The sequence below is a fragment of the Borostomias antarcticus genome (assembly GCF_949987555.1).
Source record: "Borostomias antarcticus genome assembly, chromosome: 3".
NCBI lineage: Eukaryota > Metazoa > Chordata > Actinopteri > Stomiiformes > Stomiidae > Borostomias > Borostomias antarcticus.
Window position 1 is genome coordinate 36,534,522 of NC_140236.1, and position 7,500 is coordinate 36,542,021.

A 7,500-nucleotide genomic window follows, 5' to 3' on the forward strand; every position below is an offset into this window, starting at 1 on the left:
CAACACCTGGGCTGAAGTGCATTAATCAGATTTAGAGGAAGTGCTCTGGGCCCTTGGCTTGTTAATGTGGAGGAGCACAAAATGTTCCCAATTAAAATGAAGATGAATTGCAGAGTCAAGTCCCCTGTTGGGTCTTTGTGTCTTTGGGTCTAAACCATTCCCTTAAACACACTCACGCACACTCACGCACACTCACACACACACACACACACACACACACACACACACACACACACACACACACACACGCACGCACATTAAGGACTAGGCCACTGTAGGTTTACTCTCTGCCAACCACGGGCGCGAATGTAATGTTGGCACTGTATGTCTGCTTGTGATTGGTGGAGCAGTGAGGGGGGGCGGGCCCTGTTTGGTTACTGAAGGAGCTGGTTGGTATGTTCTCACTCTCTCTCCCATGTGTGTCTCTGAGAGCAGGTTTTACTGTGTTTTCTTTCTTTCTTTTTGTTTGTTTGTTAATAAACTGAGCATTCAAGGATTTCAGTCTCGCCCCCGTCTCCTTAAGTGAGAACAGTTACTCTATGTTCATCACTGATCCTCTTTATTTGCAAGCATTTTTATTTGGTGAAGCTACTTTAAATTGTTTTACTCACAGCTCTGCCCCCCTGATCTACTCACATTATCCTTAACAGAAGGACATTTTGAAACATCAGGTCTCCCCCTCGGAAATGGATGCAACAGTAGTTGCTGGTATATTCCTCTCTCTCTCTCTCTCTCTCTCTCTCTCTCTCTCTCTCTCACACACACACACACACACACACACACAAGCACGCCGGACACACACACACACTCCTCTGTGAGAAGTGCTCTCCAAATAAAACTTAAATAAAACCCAGATGGAAACTCAGAGTTTTGGGTTCCACGACAGCTGATCTGAGTTATAGTCAATCAATTCTATGTTCACTCTGAGTTAAAGGATAAGTTCACTATTGTGGACTTTAGGGCCTAATTGTCTGTTGTACATGAACCTGACATGCAGAGACTAATTTCCCTGATCACCTCAGTATTGAGCTAGCTACAGTTAGCTTGTTTATGTCTTGGCTGCCCCACTGACTTCCAGTTTAGTTGAGTGTGCACCTGACGAACACCTGTACAGTTCCTAGCTATTTTTTATCACAGAAAATTCTACAACAAACACATTTTTATGCTTTTTAAAGTTAACCTTAAACTTTAAATCTGTGTTTTGAGTTTGTCACACCACAGAAAAACATGTTATTAACCCCCCAGCCATCTTTGAATGATTAAAAATGCTTAGTATATAATATAAAATTAGGTTTCTAAACTGTTTAAAAATCAGCAGCATTCTCTGCTCTGAGACTGTGAGGACATTTCCGTTGAATGCACCGTAATCACACCCAATAGCGTGGGGAGGGAGTGTGGGGTCATGAAACTGGATGTTAACAGTTTAATTGGACTGGTACAGCCCTACATGTTCGAACCACCAGAGCCAGAAGTAAATTGTGAGCCTGGAACTATCACTAAGTGCTTGTGTTACTGCCCTTACATGCAAAAGACAAAAAAAGAGGCAACGAGCACTTTCAGCATCAACTCCGGTGAAGTGTAACCAGACCTTTGTGCCTTTGGTTCTCTCCAGGGTCTGTGTCCTGTGCGGTGCGGTCTGCAATTTCCCCCCACCACTCCCATGTCCTTCACACACACAGTGTCCTCTCCAAGAGAGAGAGAGAAAGAGACAGACAGAGAGAGAGAGAGAGAGATCTTCTGGATTTGGAACGTCAGCATAAAAATATAAATTCATATTGATGTCTTTGGTGAGTCTTTCTCCCTCTGCAGCTGGTCCACCTAGCCGCCCCCTCTCGCTCCAGCTCCCCCGCCAGAGGAGCATAACTCTTACCAGGGGCCACGTACAAGTTACGTGCTCTGCGGTTTGTTCCTCTGCGCCACACTTGCACGCCGCACAGGATGCCAAGCCCCATCTGTGCATCGATGAGCCGAAGCGTCCAACGCTGGTCCGGAGGCGATTAAGCCTCATCCACTCCGGTCTGGGTGAGTCCATCCCGGGAGGGGAAGGACCGGCGGCCGGGATGAAATCACAGAGCCTCCCACTCCGCACCCCAGGCGTAGTCCGCCCATCCTGCCTCGCTGATGTAAAGATCTCTGCATTGCTATAGGAGATCCCGTGCGGCCGGCACAAAAGGGTGTCTGGACTTGAGATGCCGGGGAGGCTCCGCTGTTGCAGTGAGCCTGTCGTGGAGCAGGTGGAAATGTGGCCCTCAGTTGGTAGACGTTGCTTCGCTTATGGTGGTTAATCGCAACTACTGACGGAAGGCACCACGAGAAGGTGTCTGCTTCGCCCCCCAATAAAGAGCGGACTGGACAGGAAGAAGAGCGTAAGGTCAGTCGAGTCAGGTCATGAGAGCCTATGGTGGGTAGGCCTACTACTGAGCTCTGGTCCAGGGCATTAGTGAGGTGGTGGGTTAGGGTTACTACTGAGCTCTGGTCCAGGGCATTAGTGAGGTGGTGGGCAGGCCTACTACTGAGCTCTGGTCCAGGGCATGAGTGAGGTGGTGGGCAGGCCTACTACTGAGCTCTGGTCCAGGGCATTAGTGAGGTGGTGGGCAGGCCTACTACTGAGCTCTGGTCCAGGGCATGCGTGAGGTGGGCCCTATCAGAAACCATACATTTATACATTCCATTTTTTCACCCAGTCTGCTGGACTTTCAGCCCTTTACGTAATATAAAATAAAACTTTTTTGCACTTAAATAGAACATATTCACTAGTCTGGCTTGGCCATCCTGATCACGTGATCTCACATCCTGTTTCTCTATCGTGGAGAGAGATCGTATGATCAGAATTGCAAAGCCTAGCTAGTGGATATGTCCAAAAAAAAGTCTGAAAGTCAAGGCACCTCAGAGAAAAGGCTTTCATCGTTCAAAAACTGTCTTCACTTCGGTGAGTGATGAAATAATAATTATCTGTAGACACTGTAGAGCAGACCGAGTGAAAAAAGGGAATGTAGAAATGTATGATCTCTGACAGGGCGCTAGCGAGCTCCCGTCTCCCTAACGCCCTGGACCAGAGCTAAGAGCCGACTGAGTACTGCTCACCTGACTACATGGCCCCCAGCATGACACAGTAACTGCACCCAGACGCACAGCCATTGTCCCAGCCTTTTTGTCAGGGCCTATAGACACAGGAGAAGGCAGGAGCCTCCAGAAGAAAGACTTGGATTGGCGTGACTTCAGCAGGAGAGAGGGAGGAAAAATGAACCAAATACTGTGTCATTTTATCCTGTCATTATAGCCGACTCACCGGCAGAACATTTGCATATTGAGAAACGGTGCTGGGATATTCTGACAATGGGAGAAGCTTTTAGTATAATCAACCTTCCTGTCAGGCGTGGGCTATGGTGACATTATCTACACAGAATGCATGCAGGCGCTACCATTTTAAAACAGCTTGATATCACTCAGAACTTAAGGCAAGGCAAGGCAAGGCAAGTTTATTTATATAGCACATTTCAGCCACAGGGCAATTCAAGGTGCTTTACATGAGACATTAAAAGCATTAAAACAAAAAGCAAGACATTATAGACACCTTTAAAACAAAAGGCAGGACAAATTAAAAGCATTAAAACAAAAAGCAAGACATTATAGACATTTAAAACAAAAAGCAGGACAAATAGAATACAGTAATAAAAGTTACAGTGCAGTATACTGATAAACATAACTCCTCTTAGAAAGCAGTGGCAAAAAGAAAAGTCTTCAGGCTTGTTTTAAAAGAACCAAGAGTTGCAGCAGACCTGCAGTTTTTGTTCCAGGGCATAAAAACTGAACGCTGCTTCTCCATGTTTTGTTTTAACTCTGGGGACAGAAAGCAGACCTGTGCCAGACGACCTGTTGGGGTATTAGTTGGGTTATCTCCGTGACCATGGAGAGCGAAGGGTCATTTCTCAGTGTATTTGTCATCTACTGTATGAAGGTTTTAGCCCCCATGCCCATCACAAAAATGCGGGCAAACTTTGTGAGAGCCCCAAATCCAAAAAGGGTCATCCCTATGTTCCCTAGGTCCTATGTTCCCTGGGTCCTATGTTCCCCCGAAAAAGAGTCCCCCTTTTGTGAATTTATTGTTTTCTGACTTTACTGATTCTAAGGCACTTTGTACAGCACTTTGGTCAAAGGCAGTTGTTTTAAATGTGCTCTAGAAATACATTTATAATATAATAATAAAATAAATAAATTCCATTCGCTAGAATCAGAATGTTGTTGTGAGTTACATAAAATATATTATAGTGCAACAACATATGCAGTCATGTTAACTCGCTAGAGTCGTTCAGTTTATGGAAAACCATTTGGATGCTTCGAATATCGCTCAAATTTACTTCTTCTTTAGTAGTTGATTCGCTTTAAACTCTTATGGAAAAAGGGATCTAGAAGCCTTTTTTGGGACCGGGGAACATCGCCCTGCTTTGGAGACAGGTTCGGAAAGGGGATTAAGCTTCTCTATACAGAACCTACTGCTGAAATTCTCACCAATAATATTGTCTCCAAGCCCTTTAATATTTTACGTGGTGCTCGTCAAGGCTGCCCACTATCGCCACTCTTATTCACTTTGGCCATAGAGCCATTTGCCATGGCCGTCAGATCAAACGCTGACATTTCTGGTATTAAATTAGGTCATTTAGACAACCGAATAGCGCTTTATGCCGATGATGTCATTCTTTCCCTGTCGGGCTTGTCAAGATCAATCCCAGCTCTGTTAGAAGTTATTGATACCTTTGGAAGATTCTCAGGATACAAGATAAATAGTTCTAAATCCTCATTGATGCTACTTAAAAAAAACTGAAAGGATTAGATCTACTGTTCTTATATCTGCATTCAACCCAACACACTGCTTCATGTACCTCAGTATACGTATAGTACCTGAAATTGATAAAATTGTTGCAACCAACTATGACCCCTGATCCTGAGGCAAGAGTCTCCTGGGACGAGTGGGTGAGAGTCTGGTGTTGGAAGACAAAGTGAGAGCTGATAGGAAGGCATTTCTCCTCTCAATCGTCTATGCTGGGAGTACAGATTTTACCTGTGGGCCAGAGCTTCCAAGTGGCACAAACTGAAGAGGAAGTCTACAATCCGTCTTCCACCAGATGACTTCCACCAGATGACGACTCGTTGGATCTTCATATGAAAAGGACAATTTATATTACGTTCTTAACAGCTCCATTACAATCTTCTAGAGCATCCCTCTCCCATTGGTCATGGCTGGGAACTGGTGAATGGGAAGTGTGACCAGTGCGTCACACCTCATGACTTTTCAAGTGAGAGTAGTAGCGATAATGAGAGTGAGTGTGGAGAATCAACAGATTCTGATGAAGAGTTGCAGTTCATTAATCATTTTAAGTTGCAAATTCGGATTAAATACCTTGTTAAATACCTTCTAGTTCCATAAAGGGAATATTTATATACAAATGTATGCCAATTTATTTAAAAAACTGAATGCATTCAGAGATTAGTTGGGTAATTTCCAGTAATTTCGTGACCATGGAGTGCGAAGGTTTGTTTCTCATCAACCACAAATGTTGAGATGCCTTTGAGATGACTTTGAGATGTAGTTTTATTGACCGTAATTCTACTCAGCATAAGTCGAGCTTTCATTCACGCCTAATATGAAGACTCCATGACAATTTTGGAAAATGGACCTTTCGGAGCTGAAAATCAGCAGCCATTTTGGATTTGAAGGTCAAATCATCAAAGCAACATCAATTATGAATTCCCCAAAACATCCCAGAAACCATGTACTGTGCCGCACTGTAGGCCAAACCATTGAAAAGATCATTACCAACATGGCCGGTTTGGATTTGGGGCTCTCACAAAGTTTGCCCGCATTTTCGTGAGGGGTATGGGGGCTACATTTTATAACCTTCATAGATGGCAAATCCACTGAGACATGAACCATCACTCTCCATGGTCATGGAAGTACTGGAGATGACCTAACTAACTTACACTTAACTTATTACAGGTGATCGTTTTAGAACACACCGTTGTAACCTGTATCAGTCAGTGGGGTGGCCATTTGGGTAATTTATCTAGAACTTTATCTATCCCATCCTAGTTTAATTTTATACTTTATAGAAATGGTACTGTACTTATTGTGTAATTTGTGTTCATTTGTAAAATTGTCATTTTTGTAAATTGTAAATATGTAACTTGTAAATGTATCATTTGGTAATTGAATATCACAGCCTGTCTCTATCTGTAGCATAATCTTGGAGCCGGCAGCGACATTTCACTGTGACTGAACACCAATAAAAGGAATCTTAAATCTCATTACTAGACAAGGTCCCAAGACTGGTTGGTTCTTGAGGTCCCTCGAGCCAGAACTGAGGTGGGGGAAACTGTTTTTATGTATGTGCTCCCAGAGCATGGGATGAGCGGCAAGACACTCTTAAACTAGATACCTTAGTCTCAATGGGTGATTTTAAGTGCTAAATAAAATTGGATCAGACGCTAGTGTTTGTTTTAAATTATAACTGTTTAATGCATTGTTGTATATTGTTTTGTATTGTTTTCATGAGTGTATTTGTATTCTTTTTTATGATTATGTTGCTTGTTCACTGATTGTCGTGACCACAGCACCATTGTGAATGAGACGCAGGTCTCAATAGGCTTCCCCTAGTTAAATAAAGGTTAGAATCGAATTGAATTGAATCGGAGAAGCAATGTAATCAGATACAAACAGCAAGCCTGTTTGATGTCCCTATTTCGGTCTCTCTCTCTCTCTCTCTCTCCCTCTCTCTCTCTCTCTCTCTCTCTCTCTCTCTCTATCACTCTCTCTCTCTCTTTCTCAGTCTCCTCTCTTCCTTTCATTTTTGCTGTCCTCACACTTCAGCCACCCTCTCTCTCTCCTCCCCACTCCGAACCATCCTCCTGCACTCCCTCTCCTCTCCTCCCCACTCCGAACCATCCTCCTGCACACCCTCTCCTCTCCTCTAATGAGCGAGAGAGGATGAGTGAAGGACAATGAACTCCAGGTCTTTGTGTAGGGGAGTGAGGGAGCAGTGTGATGGTAATGATAGATGCTCCTCTCGAGAGAGAGGCTGGGCAGATAGCAGCCAGACAATGGCACAGCCAGACCACTCTTACGAGAGCAGCCAGACAATGGCACAGCCAGACCACTCTTACGAGAGCAGCCAGACAATGGCACAGCCAGACCACTCTTACGAGAGCAGCCAGACAATGGCACAGCCAGACCACTCTTACGAGAGCAGCCAGACAATGGCACAGCCAGACCACTCTTACGATAGCAGCCAGACAACGGCACAGCCAGACCACTCTTACGAGAGCAGCCAGACAATGGCACAGCCAGACCACTCTTACGGAGGTGTAGAGCTCGGCCACGGAGAGAGAGCCAGACTTAGCATAATAGTGACGGACTGTACAGAGACAGGAGGAACACAGAACAGTTCCTGCTGGAACAAAAACGCATGCTTGAATGAAAATCATTTGCAGGAGCCATTTAAGTTC